This window comes from Miniopterus schreibersii (genome assembly GCF_964146895.1).
Source record: "Miniopterus schreibersii genome assembly, chromosome: 15".
In the NCBI taxonomy this organism is placed as follows: domain Eukaryota; kingdom Metazoa; phylum Chordata; class Mammalia; order Chiroptera; family Miniopteridae; genus Miniopterus; species Miniopterus schreibersii.
Genome location: NC_138115.1, coordinates 30,919,445 through 30,943,900, shown reverse-complemented (window position 1 = coordinate 30,943,900; position 24,456 = coordinate 30,919,445). Strand labels below are relative to the sequence as shown.

Sequence of the window (24,456 nt, the reverse complement as noted above, 5' to 3'; positions counted from 1 at the left end):
GATATTTAGTATTTGAAGCATATTTTCCCAAGAAACAACGTTAGACAAGGTGGTTATTGTTTCAGTTCAGCACACAGAGTACTATTTATGCTTAGTACAGGATGAAACCAATTTGAACACCGTCATAATATGTATTCTATGGAACCATGCTTTTAGTATATTCACCCAAATTATTTAGGAACATATCCATCCATGGGTTGTGAAATCTTAGCTATTACTTCTGCTCATCTTTGTGACCTGCTAGACACCATGAAGAGGATTATCTACAGAAGGAAATAATAAAGAGTAGAGCAGAAATAAGTGAAATAGAAAAGAGAAAAACAATAGAAAAGGTCAAGAAAGGAAAGGGTTGGATTTTTGAAAAGATAAAATCAACAAATCTTGAGCTAGAAAAAATAAGACACAAAGAAAACATATGGAAAAAGCTCCTTGACATTGGTCTTGGCAGTGATTTTTTTGGTTATGACAGCAAAAGTATAAGCAACAAAAGTAAAAATAAATAAGTGGGATTACATCAAATTTCAAAGCTTCTCTACAGCAAAACCCACCAACAAACAAACAAACAAAACCAACAAAATGTAAAGGACTAGGAGAAAATATTTGCAAAGAATATATCTAATAAAGGCTGAATATCCAAAATATATAAGGAACTCATACAACTCAATAACAAAATAACAAATAACCAATTAAAAAATAGGCAAAGGACCTGCCTATTTTGGCCAACAGGTACATGAAATGGGGTTCAACATCACTAATTACCAGGGAAATGCATATCAAAGCCACAATGACATATCACCTTATACCCATTAGAATGGCTCTTATCAAAAAAAGAAAAGATAACAGGTGTAGAGAAAAGGAAACTTTTGCCCCCTATTGATGGGAATGAAAATTGGTACAGCCATTATTGATTTTTAAGAGAGAGAGAGAGAGAGAGAGAGAGAGAGAGGGAGGAAGGGAGAGGGGGAGAGAGAGAGAGAAACATCGATCAGTTGCCTCTCGCATGTGCCCCGACTGGGGACTGAACCCGAAACCTGGGTACGTGCCCTGCCTGGCAGTCAAACCCGCCACCTTTTGGTGCACAGGATGACGTTTAACCAACTGAGCCACACCAGCTATTCTTTTCCGTAATGTCTTTTAATGAGCAAAAGTTTTAAATTTTGATGAAATCTAATTTTCTTCTATGATTATCACTTTCTACATTCTGCCTAAGAAATCTTTGCCCACACTCAGGTTATAAAAACAATCTATGTTTTCTGTGAAAGGCTTTATGGTTTTATGTTTATGTCTATGATTTATCTTGAATAATAACATACTGGAGGTCTCACTCTATTTTTTCAACCTTTTCATACGTCATTGAAAATATTTCATGAATAATACTAGAAGCTGTATAACTTTCTGTGCTATGGATATGCTATAATTTATTTAACTATTCTTTAACATTTAGGTGGTTCTTTCTTTTTTTTCTGTGTAAATATTTGCAGTAAAAATGTGTGTGTGTGTTTTTTATTGTTTGTTTGCATATACATGTGCATTTTGGATATTTCTTTTGGTGCATTCCTGGGAGGTGAATTATTGGGCCCAACAGTGTGGAACTTCTTTAAGACTCTGAATATACATTATATTCCTAAATTGCTTTCTAGAAAAGAATGTGACAACATAAATTCCCTCTAGCAGTATATGAAAATAGCTATCTCATCATACCCTCTCATTGCATATTAGCCCTTGTAAATATGTTTTCCTTTTACATGTTAAAGAAGATGTTTATTTATCTTGCAGTGTCAATTTGTATCTTTTATTATGAATGAGTTTGACCTTTTAAAATAGATATACTAAGTTTGTTTTCCTCATTTTTGAATAGTCAGTTGCTGTACTCTGCTCACTTGTCCATGACTTATGTATAGGGCTCTTACCTTTATTTCCTATGAATTTGGTTCAGAAATATGTATATTAATGCTATTACTCTCTTGTTTTATTTCATACTCATATTATCATCAGTGTTTGCTTGTCATACTCATCATCAGTGTTTGCTTGTCATTTTAAAAATAGGTGTTAGAGAAAGGGGGAGAGACAGATAGAGAGAGGGAGAGAGAGAAAGAAGCATTGATTTGTCGTCCCATTTGTTTATGAATTCACTGGTCAATTCTGGTATGTGCCCTGATGGTGGATCGAACTCGAAACCTTGGTGTATTGGGATGACACTCTAACCAACTGAGCTACCCGACCAAGGGTGCTCATGAATTTTGATATTGTTAGTGGTTCTAGTCAATATTTTTGTCAGTGCTATAAAGATATGTATAAATATACCAATTATGAAATTTCAGAGACGGGGGCAAAATAGCAGTGGCGAGCTCAGCGTAATGGCTTTCACTGGGATTTTCACCTTTGACCTGCTCAGAGGTACTGTGTATTCCTAAGTAGGTTCCATGTTATCCTCCGCCTGTTTCCCCCTGTATAAGATCCAGGTAACACTACATACCTATGGATAAATAGCAAAAATTTGTGTGACTCCTGGATGATAGTACAGGATAATTCAATGCAAAATATTATGCTTGTGAACTATTTTAGTGTATGTATTGTGTGCTAGGTATAGACCCGTTTTCCTTCTTTTCATGTGCATGTAGAAAATAAAAATCTAATAAAAATGCATGTATCATTTCACTTTAATAATACAAGTAAATTTATTATATTTAAGATAAACAGTTCCCTAAAATAAAAGATAGTTCATTGGAAGCAGATTCAGTTGCCATTGTATATAATACCCTAGGAAAACTGAGGAAGAAAAAGAAGTCTTAATTAATGAAGAGAATGCATTCTAAAGACACCTGATACTATCAGACACAGCTATGCTTTCTGAAACCTTTCCACGGGAAGCCACTGCTGTTGGTAGTTTTACCAGAATTAACTAATATTCCTTATGGACTCACACCATCTTGCTTATATAAAATTGCCTCGTTTAGATTATGAAACCATAGACTCAGAGAGTGGTAGGCCTGGAAGATTGGAAGACTATCCATCTAGTTTTATTTGTTGTGAAAACGGAGGTCCAAAGAGTTTCATCATTTTCTCAAAGACTAGAATTTCCTAAAAACGAATGCTAGGGCCCAGACCAGACCTGAAGTCTCTTAACTTCTACTCTGGAGTTTTTTCATAACCCTATATTGAGTAAAGGAAGTAAATTTGAAAAAGCATAGCTACCTCAAAATGAAAAACAGGACACTTTAGAATTTGTATTTTTTAGCATAAAAATGCATTCTTTCAAGAGCAATGTTCAAAAGCAATGACTTTATTGTGTTTCTAATAAACAAGAAAGAAACCACCAAACTCTAGCATGTGGAAAACTGTGTGTTTAAAAGAGGTGCAAGTTATGACGCTCAGAGCTTGTCGTTTGCTTTTAGAGTGGATCCTGCTTTGCAAGGCTTTCTACCAGATGCCAGAAGGCAACATTTTTGGAGATATCTTCCATTTGCTACTTAAGAAAAAATACGTACATCTGAAAACCTCTTTTAAATTTACTTCAAAGGAAAACTATCTGTTGCAAGACTCTTCAGCTTACTTGTGAAAAACGAATTGTCATTTCACTTTAGAACCAGGTAAACAAAGCAAAAAGCATTGCTCAGAATTGTCAGAGTTGCATACATCTTTTAAGTCAGAAGGGAAGCTTACTGCTGCATTTTAAGCCAGTGCTTTATTATGACAAACTAAGTCGTTGAAATGATGAATTAAAACCCCCCCACCATTCTAGCGTTACAGTGATAAGCATGCCATGTACACTCATGTTAACTACTGCAGAGCGTGACGAATGGGGCCTCGCCACTGAACTTTGTGGAATAAACTCCTTTCTGTAGGCCGTGTGGAACGCTTGTTATCACCTAGGTTTATTTTAAGTTAGATAGACTGTTGTTTGGACAAAATATAGTTCTGGTAGTTATAATTTAAAAAATGAACCAACTCAATGCTAGTTATCCAGTTACTTCCTCTGAAAACATGTTTCATCCATAGATAAGTATCCATATAAATATGTTGGAAGATAAAGGAATCTGAGGCTTTTTGAGAATCTTTCTGAAAATGAATCAGGAAGTAAGATATTGAATACAGGATTTTGAAAGTACAGTCAATATATTTAACTCAGCGAGCCTAGCTTAGCCAAGTCACCCACTTATTTCCCATCATGCTCACCTACAGAACATTAAAATAGCTTCCATTCTCGCAGAATAAACCACAGCGCCAATTACCATTGGCAATCACAGTTTACATTTTATCGAATTAAGTGCCTATTGTTTGTTTTTTGAAAACTTGGACTAATAACTATTTGTGCAGTTGATGTAAATGAGTTGGTGTAGGCTTTTTACTATGAGCCCATTTCAGAGATGAATAAACTGGGCTGTGGAGAGAGGGTATCTATGAGTTCTTTAGGAGGTTGAAAGGACAAATGGCAGAGTGCGTGACATCTAGAACTCAACTTCTGGCAGCTGGTCCAGAGCTCCCTCTATGACCTCAGAATGAGTTACATCTATAGAAGCACTAGACAAAGGTAAAACTTGGTGGTTTCCTTTTGTCACATTTTTCTTAATAAAAGTAGAAATAGTGATGTTGTTAAATAACTAAATTTATGAAACAGTTCTTTTTGGGGGAGTTAAGTCAGCAGGAAACTATTATAGTTTCGCCTTTCTAGGTCAAGAGAGAAATATTCCAACAGTGCTCAGGGGACTCTGAAGTATATATCCCAACTCCCAAAAAAGAATTGTAAAATCAGAAATATGATTGCATAACTGATGATGAGAGTGAAGAAATGCAGACTCTATTCTAAAATTCTAGTGCATCGCCAGCCTAACTGTGACATTAACTTGACATGTGTCTCAGTTTAGTAGGGTAGATGCCACAGAATTATTTTTTGGCAACGTGCTGTATGATGCTTAAAGAAAAGAATGGTGTTGACTGCGTCAAGAGCGACGTCAAGGGTCTTGCTGGCACAGAGTGGTAGAGTGGAATGAGGACACACGTGTTCTACAGGGTCAAAGATGATCCCTGACAAATATTGAAGTAATGTGACCTCTCCATGGTAACTACTTTGCAAATTTTGCCCCTGAATGGGGCTACTTATTAAATCAGGAAAGACAAAACTTCCAAATATGAGACCATTTAAGAATTTAACTGGAATTCTAGTGAGAAACGGAAACTACCAGGATGACAGGGATCATTCAGAGTGGTGACCATCACCCAATTTCCTGATGATTATGTCTATTTTATGTTGAACTTTAGATTACGCCTCTTGAAATTCAGCAACCAGGAAAGACCACTCTACTGGAACCAACTCATTATTTCCAGGACATTAATCAGAGACCAAGTGAACATTTATTCACAGCAAACTATTAATTGATAATTCCTACAGGGTTATTTTGAATTATAATTATATGAGTGAGATAAGTGGAAATCTTTATCTGGGATGAAAAGGGTGATGTATTAATCGGCATCTTGTTTGTTCTGTAGTTATTTCCTTCTGACAGTATTTCAGGTCACCTTGAATATGTGCGCATGGGAAAGCCAAACCCTCAGCAACTCTTCTAAAACCAATCAACAATTAACAATTTAGTTTGTTCATGTATTAATTGTTCCATTTCAGGCTAATGTTTTATTTAACCAAGGTTATTACTCTTAATGGATATTGCCTTGAGCAATTTGTTTAATGCTTTCAAGCTTCGGTAGTTTATCAGAATTATAAAAAGTGTGATAAAATGGGAACAGAAATATAGTCTGCTTCACAAAGTTGCAGTGGGTGATAGGAAATATCTATGAAGTGCTTACCCACAGGGCTGGCACGCAGAAAACACTCAATAAATGAGTTATTAATGACATTAAAACTGTGAGGCCGATTTGGCATAGCTCAGTGGTTGAGCATGGACCTGGGATCCAGGAGATCACGGTTCGATTTCCGGTCAGGGCACATGCCCGTGTTGCAGGCTCGATCCCCAGTAGGGGGCGTGCAGGAGGCAGCTGATCAATAACGACTCATCATTGATGTTTCTATTTCTCTCTCTCCCTCTCCCTTCCTCTCTCTGAAATCAATAAACATATATTTAAAAAACAAACAAACAAACAAACAAAAAACTGTGAGGATATGTGTATTTGTGTGGGTGTGTATGTGAGTGTGTGTTTTGCATATAAAAGCATGTTTGTTTATTTTTTCAATAGATTTAGTGCTTTAAAACAAAACCTCTTGAAATTTCTAGAAACGCTTTAAGAGCAGACTTCATTCAACAAACATTGGCTTTAGAACCAAAGGAGTATGAAAGCATATTATAAATGTTTATTGTGGATTATTTGAAAATAATATGAGAACTTTGATAAAAAAATAGAGGGTCTTGGTCTGAAACATGATTAGAGTGAATTAAAGCAACGAGAAGATATGATTCCTCACTTGTTCTATCTTTTATGAGCTGTTACTATGAAAACCTTTGAAAGAGGGTTTCTTCTTCATCAGAAAACACATGTAGATATTACATTTGATTAACAATTCTTTTTCTAACAATGATTCTTCTAAATTATATTATTAAAAGGCCTCTTAAAAATATCTTTCCTCTTTCAATTCTAGCCTACAGTGATAAACACTATTATGAGAATATTTTCCCATTGTCCTAGATTTCAGAAATTTTATACTCGACACATTTCAAAAATGACCTGCCATTAAAATTGTCCTTACATTAATGGAGAAAAAAATCCTTATTTCATGAATGTAGACCTAAAGATTCTGGATTGACAGTGCCCAAAGCCTTTTATAACCAGGGGCCTCACCCTGCATCTGTCAAATCTTAGGGCATTCACCAAGGAATTGCTGGGCTAGGGGAGCATTTTATGACAAAATAAGTTATGTTTTACAATTACTCCTGGTCACACATAAAGGAGACCAGGAACAGGAAGACAGATGCACAGATGGTCCCCCGGTCTTTCCGGCTTCCATCTCTGTGCCATTCATTCACTTAGTTTTCAACAATGCTCAGACTGCTTGTTCTTTTCTTAGAGCTCGAGGTCCAGTGGTGAGAAAAACAACAGACCCTTACCTTCCACTCACGGATCTTGGAGAACCTAGAGAGAATACTAATAGTAATAAAAACCTTGTGTGAATTAACGTAAAATTATAACTGTGAGGAGAACTATGTGGGAGAGATTCCCAGCATAAGGAGAACCCCGAAAAGGGAGGCTTCAGCTGGCCAGGGAGGCCAGGAAGGGCTTGCCTGGGGAGAGGGGTTTGAGCTAGCGTCTGAAAGGATGAGCTAGAATTCCTAGATGAAAGGGCCCTTTGGCAAGATGGAATTCAGTTAGTGCAAAGGGCTTGAAGGAAGGTCGCAAAGGCCAGAACAGATTGCTGCTGGGCACTGTGGGGCCGGAGGGGGCTGGGGAGGCGGGCAAGAGCCAGAGCACTCCCGGCTTGGAGACTGCGTTAAGGGGCTCCCCCTTTATCCCCAAAGCAGTGAGAAGTCTCTGAAGGGCTTTGAGCAGTGGTATGACATGATCAGATCTGCATTCTGGGAAGATGCCCAGACTGGCTGCAGGTAGAGAACGGATCATAGGGGACAAAAAGTGGTTCAGGGGATATTCGTTTAGGAGGCTACATCTAAATCCACACGAGAGTGGCTTGAACTAGTGTCTTGGTGGAGATGGAGAAAGATGGTCAGATTTAAGAAGAATTGGAGGGTGGGGGAAAGGAAGGTGGGGGGAAAGGAAGCAGGGATGAGACCCAGCTTTCTGAGCTAAAAGACTGGAAGAATGGGCATGATATTTGCTGAATGAGGGAGCAATAGGAGGTGAAAGACCGGGTTTTCAGGAAATGACCATGAGATGTCACCTCTGTCCATTTCTTCCCGTCCTGTCCAGCCTGGCTGAAGCCTGTTCCCCACAGGCTGGCTCTATTTCTCTCTTCACCTGTGGCCATGAGCCCAGTCATTGGAGGGGACTTTAATGGTGACCTCTGCTCTCTCCTGCCCTATCCCAAGGACCCTACCAGTTTCTTGTTGGTTCTTAGCTGCCCCCAGCAAAGATTTCCTTGTCTCATTCTGCTTCAGTCGGAGCTACTTACTAAACTTACGGTAAATTCCTGTTTCTTGTGAGGAAGTCCTGTAGCTATCAGCACAGGGGTAGAGCTGAGGATACCGACTGACAGGCCTTGAGCTTGCTTAGATCCCCAAGTCCTGTTTGATGACTTGTCCCTTGGGGAACTGTCTCAAAGTGAATTTCCAGAATCCTGTTTAATAACTTCAATTTTAGAACAGAAAAATGCTTGACAAATACAGTAATAATTACAGATCATTCCTTCCCCAAAGAGCAGGCTTATTTTCAACATATAAATGTCGATTGATTCATTCATTTACCGATTCATTTATTTGACAAACATATCCCAGCCCCCTACTCATGGACTGAATTAGAGGGAAGAATTCCTTCTGCTTGTTTCAGTTAGGATTGACTATGGGAGTTTCTGCTGTCTAGTTAACACAGGGGAAAATAAATGGTTCAGAAAATCCTGGCAGCAACACAGTTAATTTTGACCTGATTTTTAAAAAACTTAATTCTCAGAAAAAAAAAAAATTCCTTATTTGCTTGCTAGAAACACTTTACTGATTTATTTCTCAACATCCCACTCCTGATACATCAGAAATGCTGACCAAAATATTTAAAAACCCTTAAGCTTCATTCACAATTCTGTGTGAATCTACTTTGTCATAAGATTTTTATTTTTATCTACCTTAAATTTATGCTGCAGAGATAAATTGGCTCATTGTGTCATCTTTTAATTATCATAAGTATAAGTGTCTGTGACATATAATTTTATTTATCTGCATTTAATCTCAACTATATCTGCAATAATACCATGAGATATTTCTCAGTGTTTCCCAGTGATCACCCTGTGAATTATATAAGAAACGAGGAGCATGCCTTTGTTTGGTATATGAGGAAACTGAGTCACAGAGCAGTGAAATGTTTGTCCCAGTTCATCCAATGTCTGTGGCTACTGAAACTGCTAAACTGGTGCAAATGGACACAGCTACCTCCAATTAACCTCTGTGAGCTCTTCTCTGATGATTCTGTAATACATGAGTTTCCTTTACACGCTAAAAATCATGGTCATCCTCATATTGTTCATTTTTGTTCAAATTTTGTTTATAATTGTTTAAATTTATTTTCATCTACCTGTGGTTTTGATTATAGATTGTGGCTGCTAGAGAGAAAGGGTCACAACTCTATCTCTTTAGTGTGTAGGGTACAAAGATAAACATATCATTAGGGATCAGTGGATGTTTAGCCAATTTTCCATCTCATAGTGTTTTGAGTGAAAAGTTCCTTAATGAAAACTCTGCTGATTGGTGGTCAGTGAAGAACCCAAGGCCAGAGAGGTTTCCTGCCTGAGTTGTACACCCCACCATATCTGTGGGTAGATACTATGGAAAGCAGAAACAAATATTTTAGGCTGAGCATTTGAAAAACTTGCCGCATAAAGGTTTAGCCAGTGTGTCAGAACTTAATGCTGGCATTCTGACTTCAAACTCTGCACTTTGTCTCTCTGTTTACTTCTTAAAACACACAGCATTTTAGATACTGGGTCAAATTCCCTCTGGCTATGGGAATGAATAGTGTGTACAGAAACATTTCCTAATATTTAAATCAAGAAATAGGGAAGCACCTGGCCGGCATGGCTCAAAGGTTGAGCATCAGTTGACCTAGGATCCAGGAGATCGAGGTTCGATTCCTGGTCAGGGCACATGCCCAGGCTGCGGGCTCGATCCCTAGTAGGGGGCGTGCAGGAGGCAGCCGATCAATGACTCTCTCATCATTGATGTTTCTCTCTCCCCCTCTCCCTTCCTCTCTCTGAAACCAATAAAAATATATTTAAAAAAAAAAGAAACAGGGAAGCAAATACTTATCTGACTAAAATCCTCCTATAGTAGTTCATAAACTTAAAAGATAATTGCATGTTGAGATATTCTAATAGCATTTCTCTAAAGTGCAATACTTCTGTGCAACTGGAGTGTACATTTCACAGGCAGAACTCATTTGACCTGGTTCTATCACATTCACAAAACCCAGGCTCATTGTGAAGTGAGAGCAATGACGCTCTCTAACAAGCGTGGAGCTATGATCCACTTCTTCGGACGTCCCCTCATTGGGCCCTCATAATGGCTCTATTAGTTGGGTCGAAGAGTCATCATGATTATTAACACGCCCATTTGAGACTGATGATCTCAAAGCCGTGGTCAAACATGATATTGTCCAAGGCACAAGCTGATACGTAGTGGCGTGGGGGGGGAGACACACATTTCATTTAGTGCGTATCATGCGTTAGAATGACCAACAGAAATTCAATTTTTATATTAGGTTATATGAGAGGAAGTATATAGGTTAAGAACATGGGCTCTGGGTTCAAATGTTAGTTTTATCACTTACTAATTCTATGATGTTGAGCAAGTATAAACTTTCTCAGTATCATCATCTTAAAAATGGAGAAAATAATTCACTTACTAGCAAATTAAGTAAGTTAAGGGATATAAAGTTCTTAGCACAGCATCTGGGACATACTAGGCACTCAAGAAATAAAACTCTTGGTATTAATCCAGCTAAACCACATCATACACACACACACATCACCAACAACGACCCTATGAACAGAGCGACATTTATGTATTCTTTTTTTATAACCACTCCTTGGATGATCTCATCCAGTTCTATGGCTCTGAACACTGTGTACTCATTGATGACTTCCAAATGTGTATCTTCAATCTGTACCTATTCCCTGAACTTTTATATTCAACTGCTACCTGACATCTCCTCCAGGTATTGACCCTGAGAATACTCTCAACAACTTTTCTGAACACAAATCTCCACCTCAGCATCTGCTTCTTAGGAACCCAATGTGCAATGTCAGTGATCTTTTGTAACTTATTTAACTTCTTTGACCCTAAGAGATGTTTCCTATAACATTTTCTATCTCATTCCAGGTTGTTAGCATAACTAAATTAGATAATGTGTTTGGATGGCCCTAGCACAATGTCAGACACAGGGTAGGTGCCCAATAATGTTCAATTCCTTTCTGTTCTCCAGCCAGATTTCCTTCTTTTTTGTAGTGAAGTCATTTCCCCCTCGAGACTACTCACATTGTGCAACTACAGGTAACTGGCAGAATTTGAGATTTGAGATTCTGTGAATACTTTCAGTTGGTTTGCCTAACCTCAGGCAAAATAGTTCCATTCTGAGACTAGTTATAAAGAAAGAGGGATTACAGAATAGTACCCTAGAGCTCAGTAGGCCAGGCTATGGTTCCCAGTTTCCACTTCTGTACTAGGTTTCCTCTGCCTGCCAAGAAAATGGATGATAAACACTTTTTAAGTTAATGGTCTCATGTTTGATTTATTTTATTTTTTTATATCTTTATTGATTTCAGAGAGAGGAAAGGAGAGGGAGAGAGAGACAGAAACATCAATGATCGAGCCCGCAACCCTGGCATGTGCCCCGACCCGGAATCAAACCCCGATCGCCTGGATCCCAGGTCGACGCTCAACAGCTGAGCCATGGCCGGCCGGGTCATGTTTGATTTAAATACTCAACTTGAGAGAACATGACCCTGCTTTGAGAGCCAGGTTTTTTGTGCTTTTGCTCTTTTCTTCTAAAAAATGTCACATAGCAAGAACATACTGAAGTGCTTCACTATGCAACCTATTGGGTCATATGGTAGGTAAAACCAACAATGTCATATATATGGTATGACACTGCTCATTAAAACTGGAAAGTCTATAGTCTACATATTAGTAAAGGGGTTTAACCCAAGTGAACGCTCTTAGAGTGATTATGATTATTCAGCTTGATAAACATTTATTCAGAATAATAATTCTGAGTTAGGTTCTAAACATGTGGAGATAAATAAGACATGGTTCTGTCCCTTCAAACAACTTATCTTCTATTCCTCGAAGTTGCTGGTTATATAGGGGTTTTGGTTAGTAGGAAGGGAGGTCAAAAGTAAAATGTCAAGTGTGTTGTTTTTTAAAAAATATAGAGCCCGGCGGGGTGTGGCTCAGTGGTTGAGCATCGACCTAGGGTCCAGGAGATTGGGGTTCAATTCCTGGTCAGGGCACATGCCCGGGTTGTGGGCTCGATCCCAGGTAGAGGGCGTACAGGGGGCAGCCGATCAATGACTCTCTCATCATTGATGTTTCTATCTCTCTCTCTCCCCCTCCCTTCCTCTCTCTCAAATCAATAAAGATATGTTTAAATAAATAAATAAATAAAAATTTTAAAAAATAAAGAAATCTATGTAATAGAAAGTAGCTAACACAAACTTGTTCATTATCCCCCAATATCCATTCTGTCCTTTTTCCTTTTAATAAGAAAACACTTCCCCCCCACTCTTAACTGGGCATAAGTCTATTCAGATAGGGACTACATTTCCCAGCCTCCCTTGCTGTTAGATGCAGCCATGTGACAACCTTCTGACCAATGGGATATAAGCAACAGTGATGTGTGTGGTTTCTGGGTCACACCTTAAAAAGGAAGCTGTTTGCCATGACTCTCCTTCCTCCACCGCTGGCTGGGAGATGGCCCATCCACAAATGAAAGGTATATACAGGGGTGGGCAAAAGTAGGTTTACATATGTATGGGAAATAATACAATAATTAATAAATAATAATATGAGAATAAACTCTTGTATTTCACAACTGTAAACCTACTGTTGCCCACCTCATATGAAAATTTCAGTGGTATTTATGAGTCACTGCCTCTGGATTATTACATAAGAAAAAGATTCCTGTCTTATTTAAGCCCCCCTATATTTTAGGCTCTCTTTGTTGTAAAAGCTTAGTCTATACTCTGCTAATGTATGTATTATCTTATTTAACCCTTATAATTATCATGTGAGGTATTTGTTGGTATTCCCATTTATAGATGAAGAAACGGATTCAGATAATAATTTGTCCAAGGAAGTGGAAAAACTGGAATTGAAGTTCAATAGTCTGTATTTAAGTCTAATTTTTTTCTCCAAATAGATCCTTTCAGGAGAAAACAAAAACATTTCCTAGTCTAGAAATACAATTTCATGGAGACATGACCAAAAGTTTATAAAATCAAATAAAAATAGTTTGAACTGGACTTATTCGTCAAATATTATCTATTAGAACTGGGGATCTTCTTTGAAGATTCAAACCAGAAGGATTAACATTAATAAAAAGAGGAATTGTTCTATTTTACGTAGAAAGTCAACTAAGAAAAATCACTACCCCAAGAAGAAGTGAAGACTGAAAGCATAAACTGGCTGAAGTTGGTTTAAATCATTCATTCACAATAGACTCAGTTTTGTGGATGTTTGGGTACATCCTTAACTTTTAATTTTAAGTTTTAAAGAAGAATTCTGCCTTCCCACAAAGTTCTCGTTAGGGCCTGTCTCTGCCACAATCTCTGATGGGCTGGCTGGCACAGCATGCTATTCCTTAAATTCTCATGCTGGTGCTAACACAGCACATCAAGCTGTGAGCAGCTCTGCTGCCAACAGCATCAGTGAGAAAGAAGCAGGCCATATGCTAAGATGTGACCTCTGTAAATGTCCTTAAATTCACAGTGATGAACAAGCAGGTGCTTAATAACCATATTTTAAAATTATGTCATAGTTTGGGTTTTGGAAGAACCTCAATTCATCCTTTATGCACAAACAGAAGACTGCATATTGCCTTTGAGTTGGTTGCTCTTGGAAGTTTTCTTATGTGAGGACCCTCAGAATGAAAGGGTGGGGACTCACTTGCTCTGAGTTTCAGCATGGGGGCACCAGAGACATACAGGGAGGGACTAAGTACTCTGGCACCAGGGTGAAAGCTAGAGGGGTGCTTTCTCCCAGACAGAAGTGTTGGTACAGGCCATTGTTTCTTTTCTGAGGCCCTCCCCCCACAGAGCTGGTAGGTGGGCGCCATATCTGAGTCTCCATCAGTTTGCCCCACACTAGTGATTCCCTGACACTCTGCCCCACCCAACTTGTGAGTCCACCCAAGCCATTTTCAGTGGCTTTTCCATACCAACGACCTGTCTTGGCTCATGGTACAGGCTTTCCTAAAATCTCTCAAACAAGCAACATCTGGCCTTGGCATGCACATACCACTTACTAAGTGGCCCCAGGCCTGGCACTAGTGACAACCAACCTTGGTTTGCAGCTTGGCCTCTCCTGGGCACCTCCAAGCCCAGCACAAGTAGCAGCCATCTGCAGGGCACTTTGTAGCTCATGCCAGGTGGCCACAGGCAGGGCACAGGTGGTGGCTGACTTTGGCCTGTACCTCTCAGGAGACTCCAGAGCCAGTGCACCTGGTGGACAGCTTCAGATCACACCAAAGCACCATCCAACCTCCTCCACAAGAGACACTCTCAAGGGGCTGACTTTGCAGGCACCAGAGCCCTGCTGAAGTAAGACCTGCTTTGTGGGGTGGGCCCTTGCAAGCTGGTCCTCCATGATGGTCGCAGGTGGTCCTCTAAGCCAGTTGGCCTGAGGGTAAATCACGTCCACTGAGGTGTCAACAGCAATCAAAGCTCAGTTGCAACAGAAGGGTATACACAGCCCACATGGAAGGCACACCTGTAGTGTCCTGTTCAGGTGACCAGGAAGGCTGAGCCACAGGACCCTACAGGACACCTAACACATAAGGCCACTATACCAAGCCTGGAAGATGTAGCAGCTCTACCTAATACACAGAAACAAGCACAGTGAGGCAATCAAAATGAGGAGACAAAGAAATGTGTCCCAAATGAAAGAATGAAACAAAACTCCAGAGAAAGAACAAAACAAAATAGAGACAAGCCATCTACTAGATGCAGAGTTCAAAACACTGGTTATAAGGATGCTCAATGAACTTAGGGGAAGAGTAGATGAACTTATGAGAACTTCAACAAAGAGAAAGGAAACATAAAGATGAAGATAGAAAACATTAAAAAGACCCAGTCAGAAATGAAGAATACACTAACTGAAATGAAAAATATATTACAGGGAATCAACAATGGAGTAGATGAAGCAGAGGGTCAAACCAGAGATTTGGAAGATAAGGAAGCACGGAATACCCAATTAGAACAGCAAAAAGAAAAAAGAATCCAAAAAATGAGGATAGTACAAGGAGCCTCTGGGACAGCTTCAAGTGAACCAGTATTTACATCATGGGGGTGCCAGAAAGAAAAAAAGAGAGAGCAAGGAATTGAAAACCTATGTGAAAAAAACAATGACTGAAAACTTTCCTAAGCTGGTGAAAGAAATAGACACACAAGTCCAGGAAGTACAGAGTTCCAAACAAGAGGCCCACAGCAAGACACATCATAATTAAAATGGCAAAGGTTAAAGACAAAGAGAGAATCTTAAAAGCAGTTAGTTACCTACAAGGGAGCTCCCTTAAGACTGCCAGCTGATTTCTCAAATGAGACTTTGCAGGCCAGAAGGGATTGCCACAAAATATTCAAAGTGATGAAAAGCAAGGACCTACAACCAAGATTACTCTACCCAGCAAAGCTATCATTTAGAGTCAAAGGACATATAAAGAGCTCCCCAAACAAGAAAAATCTAGAGGAGTTCATCACCACCAAATCAGTATTATAATAAATGTTAAAGAGTCTTCTTTAAGAAGAAGAAGAAAAGAATAAAAACATAAATAATAAAATGGTAATAAATCAATATCTATCAACAATGGATGGATAACAAACAAGACCCTTACATGTACTTCTATAAGAGACTCACTTCAGATTGAAAAGCACACAGATTGAAAGTAAAGGGATGGAAAAAGATATTTCATGAAAATGGACACAAGCAAACAAAAAGCTGGGGTAGCAATACTTATACCAAACAAAATAAACTTTAAAACAAAGGCTATATAACAGGAGACAAAGAAAGACCCAACAATTCCACTCCTGGGTATTTATTCAAAGAAACCCAAAGTACTAAATCGAAAAGATATAGTGGGAACCTACTGTAGGGGTAAAAAAATGTGCATTTATTATCGTGAAGACAATGAGCATTTTTATTTGTTATTCAGCCAGCAGTATTCAGAGATCTAAGTGCAGAACAAAGTGTGCAGCATGGTTTACCCAAGTTCAGTCACCAACAAAGTAGAAATTATGGGAGATCAAACAAGCGAGGGAGTTCATGGAGTAGAACTTGAGAGGATGGCCCCTCAAGTCTATAAAAACAGTCCCTGGATATAAAGTACAGCACAGGGAATATAGTCAATAATATTATAATAACTGTGTATGGTCTCAGATGGGCACTTGACTTATCAGGGTGATCACTTAGTGAGTTACACACTGTCTAATCACTGGGTTGTACACCTGAAACTAACATAGTACTTTATGTCAACTGTGATTGAAAACTAAAAAAATATCATTTGGAAAAGGAATGATAGAGTGACACAAGTTGGTTCTTTGTCTTTGAGAGGGGCTATCTGTGCTCCCCTGTGTGTGGTCTCCAGTTGTCTGCCTTTTTGCCTTTTCTTCCAACAAGTGTGTGTGGCACAAGTTACACCACTCCCTCTCCACTCCAGCCCACCCTTCCTTTTCCTCTTCCCCTGCTTTCTTGGATTTATGCTACTGGAAGGAATGTCTCTCCTTTTAAACATCAAAGCACAGACTCTTTCCCTTCCTTCTTCTGCTGGGATATTGCTCCTTTAACTGTCCCTCTTAACTGACTCCTCAACCTTTCTTAAATACCACCCCCCCCGTCTCTCTGTCTCTCTGTCTCTCTGTCTCTCTGTCTCTCTGTCTCTCTCTCTCTCTCTCTCTCTCTCTCTCTCTCGGTTTTGTGATGGGTTAACTTGCCTAGGCTGAACTACATTTCCCAGAATTTCCTTACATTTCTATTTCTAGATATTTGAGCCACAAAGGAGATTCTCATGGGGGATTTGGAGGGTGGAAGTGAATCAGCAGCCATTTCATAGCTCTCACGTGTTGCTGCTTATCTGCTGGCTCACCTTTGCCTGGGAGGCAGCAGCCCAGTCTACAGCTGCTCTACCTTCTGCAGGACCTCCTCCGTGCTCCCATCCCTAGGCGAGGGGCATGTATGTATTCAGCTCAATGAGGGAGGCTCCAGCTCTGCAGGGCACCCACACCACCAGGGCCAGAGGCAGTGAGAACTACCACGGGTTTCAGGTCATCCCAATGGGGCTCCAGCTCATGTTTGGGGGTTCTAGACTGCTTTTGATTTCCAAGCCCTGTAACAAATTCCTGTGTGTGTGTGTGTGTGTGTGTGTGTGTGTGAGAGAGAGAGAGAGAGAGAGAGAGAGAGGGAGGGAGAGAGAGAGAGAGAGAGAGAGAGAGAGAGAGAGAGAGAGAGAGAGAGGAACTTCTCCTGATGATTGCTAGTTTCAGATTCAGTAGATTTCATGTAGGGCCTGAGGATATGCATTTCTAACAAGGTCCCAGCTGTTGATCTAGGGACCACAACTATGAGAACTACTATTATACATACACTAACCTCTTTTTGCTCACCATAAGGGTTGCTGCATAGAGTCTCCTCTCCCTTCTTTATTAGGCTGTTAATTCTCTTAGGTCTCATTCTTCTTTATATTCTCAGAGTTTAGCAATGTGCCTGACCAAATACACATTTCATGAATGTCTGTTGATACCCTGTGTAGTTCTCCCCTTCTTCTTTTCCCTAAAAGTTAAGGACCCATCACCTTTCAGCAAAAAGCTCTATTTCGCAAAGCACTCTTTAGGACATGGGATTGTTTACAACCCCTGCAAATTTCACTGAGATATGAGCAGTGGACACTATTTCCAATGAATTGTGCATAATCCACTCTGTTTTTTTATATGCCTGGAAAACTAAGCTAATTATCTTTTGGTTGTTGGCAACTTCTCAATAACAGATCTATCATGTGTAATACTATCACAAGACATTTGGTGACATAAAGAAGAAATTATATAAAAAGAATGAACATCCCCCCCCCCCACTGGGGGCAGGAAAGGGGGTGAGGAAAAGAAAACCACATTGGTAATTTAAAATGCTCTTTTTTATGGGAGCATTCGGGAACAAAGACATTGGTTTACTCCAATTAACGCTGGGTTCCCAGAGACGATGTAATTCTGTTTCAATGCAGCCTTTCCCTGCCAGCTCAAAGCTTGGCTTCATCCCAGAACCATTTTCTAGCCTGATGTGACTCCCCAGTTGAGCTTTGAAGAGAAGATACTCCCCAAGTAGGTTTTTATCTTTTCCTAATGTTTTTAGAATTCTTGTGTTAAGGTGTCTAGAGGCCCTCATGTACCAGACTCTTCAAATAATATTCCTTCTAGTTAGTCTAAAGAACACAACTGGACGTTAGAATATGAATATGTTATTCTATAAAATCATAAAGTATGATTACAATTTTCTTTTGTTATTTTAAGTTGGATGCAATGCAGAGTGATTTATCTTTCAGAATAAGGCCACATGATTATAAGGCACTCACTTTACAACATGACAGCTAGGGGAGAGAGGTTTAATCTTAGCATCAACTTTCCTTTCAGTAGGATCTATATGTATATTTTGGAGGCATTCAGTACTTGTACAGAGGAGACAAATGCATGACTGACCAGTTTATGCCCACCTGCCTTTGCCCCACTGAGCCCAAACCCATCTTCAGAATCCTTCTATCCCTTCTGGCATGGCAACACATTTGAGTGAGCACACAGTCACCTACCCAATTGGGCGACAGCCTTCTGACTCCAAGCCCCGCTTTTTTCTAATCTCCTCTAATCTTTTCCAAACCATCTGCTCAAAGAGTGGTGGTTCAGATATAGGAGAAGCTGCTGCTACTGTTTGCCATATCTCTCAGCTATTAGAAAGCTCAGCTTAGAACTTATGACCTGATCCTACCTCTCACTAGAGTTTAAAGATATTGAACGCAAGAGTTACTCTTCCATTTAACTTACCAAGCATGCCTTAGACCCATCTGTTTGTTTCCATATACTCCTCTAATTCAACACACAATTAACTCTTGCCTGTATTTCTGAAATAGCCTCCTCTACATGGGTTGTCTTCTTCCAATTTAAAAAAATAAGTAAATATGTCTTTATTGATTTCAGAGAGAGGAAGGAAGTCGGGGAGAGAGAGATAGAAACATCAATGATGAGAGGGTCATTGATCAGCGGCCTCCCACATGCCCCCTACTGGGGATCAAGCCTGCAACCCGGGCATGCACCCTGACCAGGAATCGAACTGTGATCTCCTGGATCATAGGTCAATGCTCATCTGCTGAGCCACACTGGCCGGGCATCTTCTTCTAATTTTTGACTCCCTCCCAACCAATCTCTATCTTGACCAGTTCAATATTGTAAAAATGCAATCCTCACCCTGATTCCTGCTTAAAATTTTTCCCAGGCTCTTGTAATAATACGTAAAATCAAGAACCAGGCCTATGTGGGTGGTATGAATTTGCCTCTTCCTATTTCTTCATGCCCATCTCGTACCCTTTTCCTCCTCTCCCTATCACAGCTGTACTGCCATCTCTCAGATACTCAACTGATTGATACTCAATCTCTTTCCTTTCTCAGGGCCTTTGCACATTCTGTTCCTTATGCCTAGAATGCTGTTCCCCCAACTCTTAATCTGCTTGACTCTGATGCCCTCTTTAGGTTTCAGTTCAACTGTTCCTTCCTCAGAAGTCTTCACTCATCCCCACTCCCTAATATGAGTTATAGCCCCACTTGTTATAATCCCCAGACTAATTGTACTATTCCTCCCACAGCTCAGCACAATTTGTGATTATACACATAACTCTGCGTTTACTTGTTTCAGATTTCTCTACCCTTCTACACTCTGTGACACCTGAATCACTCTTCTATCTTGGGAAAAATCTTAAGCGGGTTCTGTTTCGCTTCACAAGTATAAGAGTAGGACCTTTCCCTTCCTTACCATCACACCACCATGGCAGATTGTGAGGTCCTCACCTTCCTTTTGGGGGGTGCTTACTGTGTCTTGGTATTTTGCAGTGGGGTGCTTGTCCTTATGGGTAAGTTGGATAAGGAGTGAACTAAGTCCAGGGACAGGAAAGTTTTACTTGAGCTGGGGGTGGCTCAGAATATTTTTCAGAGTAGATTAAAATTTCTATAAAAAACTGCAATATTTTAGTGGCTTGACACAATAAAAATTAACTTATGTTTATAAATGCAAATGTTTCTGGTCAGAGTGGGACTCTTCCAAGCAGGGACTCAGGGATCCAGGCTCCTTCCATCTTTTGGCTCCACTGTCCCCTAGGTCCTTAGAGCCTGTCATTTCTTTCTGGCAGAACAGGAAAGGGGAAGGAGCATGGAAGATTTCAGTGGAAGTATTTATGGACAGGATAGGAAGTGGTGTGTATCACTTCCTCTCACATTTCATTGGTCAGAACTCACTGGTTCATGGTATGGCTTTATTTCTAACTGCAAGGGAGTCTGGGAAATAGAGTCTGACTGTGTGCCCAGGAAGAAGCAAGCATGGAGTTTGGATGCCCGGGGAAGGGACGGTTGGCATAGGCCCAGGTGTGGGTGATAGGCTGCGTTGGCAGATGCACCCTTGGCTATCATCTGGTTCTTGGCTGCAAACAAATTCTCCTCACTAGGGTCCTTGGCAGAGATACAGCTCGTACTCAGCCTAGCTACTTGAGTGGGAGCAGGGAAAGAAAAAACTGAACTACTGGGAGAAATAACATTGGTTAATATTTCAAAAACATCGTCCCACAACACATGTAAGCTCAGCGAGGGTAGAGACCGTGTCTATATGTTCACCACAATATCTGCAGAATCTAGCAAATGGACTCAGTAAACATTTATTGAATAAATAATGTGTGAATGAGCACATAAAAGTTGTAAGAAGTAGCTCAGTGTTTGTCATCCTGATTTTTTACACCTTCCCATGCTTGCTTTCTCAAGGGGGTGTGAGCAGTGCTTTCTGACAGGGAGATCAGAGAAAACTGTAATTGTGGTGCCCAGGACTTTGCAGGTTTGACATACTTTTACACACACACACACACACACACTCACACACGGAGAGACAAATAATTCAAGAAAACAGGACAGGGAGCAATAATAAAAGGAAGAGAAATAAAAGCACCCAGTGCCTGGCACACAGGAGCCCTATAAATGTTTGTTGAATGAGAGAAAAGAAGAATTGCCCAATTTTCCCCATTCGGGGACTGAAATGGGCGATTCATAAACATGGATTGAATTCCAGTAGTTTTTTTTGGTGTTTTTTTTTTTAAATTTATTAAAGAGAGCTATGTTGTGGTCTCATCATAATGTCACTCTTGTCCTTAAGCAATAGACTAGGTTTGTTTTTCTAGATGGTCCGTCTGACTCCCAGGGACTGTGTGAGTTCTGCGGAGCGCTGGGGGAAGTTAACTCTCGCGGCAGGGACAGGCCGGAGCAGGAGGCCCTGAGCTGGTTCCCAGCCAGCCTTGAGAAGGACAGTGATGTGGCTTAAGCTGGGCTCTATCGCTGGCTCCTCTGCTGAGTTTATTGGGGGGGGGCAAGATTTAATCACAAGCTTGTGTTTTGTTTTGTTTTGAAAACCTCCCCTCAGCTCTCGTGGCAGACACCTGAGGTTGGCCCTCCCAACTCGCATATCAAACCTCCTTCTTCCTAGCCAATTTCAAAAAAAGAATAAAGTTGGAAGATTCACACTGCCTGATTTTGAGATTTATTCTAAAACTAAGTATAAAGTCTTTATAAACCAAGTGTGTTGCTGGCAAAAAGATAGACACAAAGATCAATGGAACACAATGCAGAGTTCAGAAAAGATGGAATTGCCAAATATTCATCACTGTGGAGTATTTCCACTCAGAGAAATACCCAACAACCCCAATTACCGCTTCTACTTAGAGATTCAAGTCAGCTCAGCCCCAGGGGCTTAGCCCGAGATGAATTGTAATGAAAGCAAACACGTTTAAAAGTGACTTCTGCGTCAGCCTCTGCGTCAGCCTGCCCTCCACGAGGCTTCGCGGCTTCAGTTTCGGGTCTTCTTGCTGCGTCCCTCTGAGCTCCCTGGAGTTTAGGGAAACTCCTTTCCCCTTGGCTGAGCCAGCCGGCACTGTCAATACTCGGGAACCCTAAGCCGCCTCTAGTGTGAGCAGGTGCAAGGATTGTTTTTTCCAGGCTCCCATCTTCCTTTCCCTGCCTTTACTCGTGATCTCTGCCAGCCGCATCACCCACCCTCTTCCCTCCAGTTTCCTTCTTTCTCATTCCTCTCCCTAAACTGGGTATCATCCCTTCCTTAAAACCCCCAGTGGATTTTCCCTTTCACGGGGTCTGTTTCTTCAACACAGCAGAGGCCTCAGGGCCTTTGTTCTTGCTGGTCAGCTATCTGCGAGGAGCACTCCGTCCCCCTATCTTGGGGTGCCCAGCCCTGGCTGGGCCTCCTGGTCTCTAGCCACGCGTCTTCCCCTCACGCAGGCCTTCCTGCTCTACCCCGCATCACTTCGCCCAGTTTTTAAATTTTCCTCAAAGCCTGATCGGTCTCCCATGAGCTTGTTCGTTATATTGTTTCCTATTCTCCATTTTCCTTTGCCTCAACTCCGTGAGAGCAAGGCCCTTATCTGCTGAAAGATGACATTTGCCTTTGGTTCACAAGAAAATGAGGTGACCCGAGGGGAAGGGTCCACAAGTAGGATGGCCCTATGTTCCCAGCACAGCCCAGGTTATTCTCACGTTGTTATCAACGCTCTCAAAAGTGTGCCCTTTGAAGTGAGAATACCTTTCTCCAAGTCATTGTCTTGGGTCCCAGTTGTTAGGAATTGTCCTTTTGTGACCAGTGCTCTTCATAACCATGCCCTCCTGGCACAATGATGGCCTCAACTTCAAAATAGATTTGATGTAAAGCAGGGAATGGATCTGGGGTAAACAAACAATCTGTGGATGACGGCCACTGCAACTAACACAAAATTATTTCTCTGCTGTAAAGGTATGTGTGACTATTTATAGTAATTGCAGAATATTCCAGCATATGGATGACTGATAATTTAATTAATCCCTTATTAACAAGCATTTCAGTCGTTTCCAACTTTTCCCCTGCTAGCTGTGTTGTGATAATGAACATTCTTGTATACATGTGCAAAATTTCACCAGGATAAATTTCTGCAAGTAAGATTCCTGGGTTGAACTGCATATACATTTACAATGCTAATGATTATTGTTGAAGGCAATTTTAAGCAGGAAATTAATACGGCAATCATCTCCCACTAAAGCAAGCATGTGCCCCAGTTTCAATATCAAGCTAACACACTTTTATTTTACATATACATACAAATGTGGCCTCTATAGGAAGAATTTTTAGATATTCAAACTGTATAATTATCTTTTGCATTCTGGGCTTTCATTTAATGATCTCTAATGAATGCATATGGGGTGAATTCATGGATCGTTAATAAGTAATGTGTCTTCTGTGTTGATTTTAGGCTATTTAATGGTCATAAATAGATCACTAGTTTACAAATTTCTTTAGACAAGAGTCCCACTGTCTACCAACTTAAGGATATAGTTATGTATTAAACTGTGAGTTAAAGCCAGTCTTTGGGTTTTGCTTCAAATCATACACCCAAATCACAATATATTTGAGCTGGAAGGAATCTTATAGGCCTGTACTGAGTGGCTCAACTTATACTTTGGGATGTGAAGAAGGCACCACTCTGGTGGGGTCCCAAAGTTGAGCATGTGAGCCCTGATATGCCCAATAAACAGGAAATAGTGCCCTTCCCTGGAAGCCCCTTTTCCTGATATGCCTAGAGCCATCCTGGTCACTTCCATTTCAACTTCTGGAGTCCTAACTCAGATGGGCTCCCTCAAGGCCAGGGAACTATGCCACCCAACAGAGGCTGGGTGGATCCAGAAGAAGCCACTAGTATAGACCCTTGCCTGGGCCACTGCTCTTCTTCAATGGGCCAGAGAGGCAATCCCAGCCCTCAGGGGCAAGTTCATCTAGGGGTGGGCTCCGTGCAAACCCTCTTGAACTCCCATCATTATAGCTCCTCATATTAACTCATACAGCCACTTCTCCAGGACTCACGCCTGCTATGTGGTTCCCGGTTGGGTCTAGTCCCAGTATGCACTGACTTGCAGCCCCCCTTTGAACTGCTAAGTCTGTGCAGAGGCCGAGCTGGCGGTCCTATTTTTTGCCCTTGGTGAGTTTATCTGAGGAGTCTTATGGCCCTTTCCTGTCTCTGGGCCTTGCTCAGGGCAACCCTAGTCCACCCTGACTAGTTTTACTTTCCGAGGCAGAGTGTAGGGGTCTTGATCCCTTCCCACCCTCATCACCTAGGAATGTTTTGGGCTCCAAATGCAAATTTTGGCTACTTCCTCCCAGCAATCTTCAGGCTCCAATAGTTTCTGTCTCCCTTACACAGATATTAAATTCCATGTCAACCATTCATCTCATCAGAGATAAATTTAAGTCCAGTCCCCTCATTTTATTTTACTTTTTTCCTTATTTTATTTTTTTCCATTACCATTTGTTCTCCCATACC

General features: G+C 40.7%; 1 long non-coding RNA gene across 5 annotated transcripts in view; it reads left to right on the top strand.

Moving 5' to 3' along the window:
- Positions 1-24,456, top strand: part of LOC308567860 — a 122,046-nt gene that overhangs the window by 6,256 nt on the left and 91,334 nt on the right. The window lies entirely within an intron of this gene.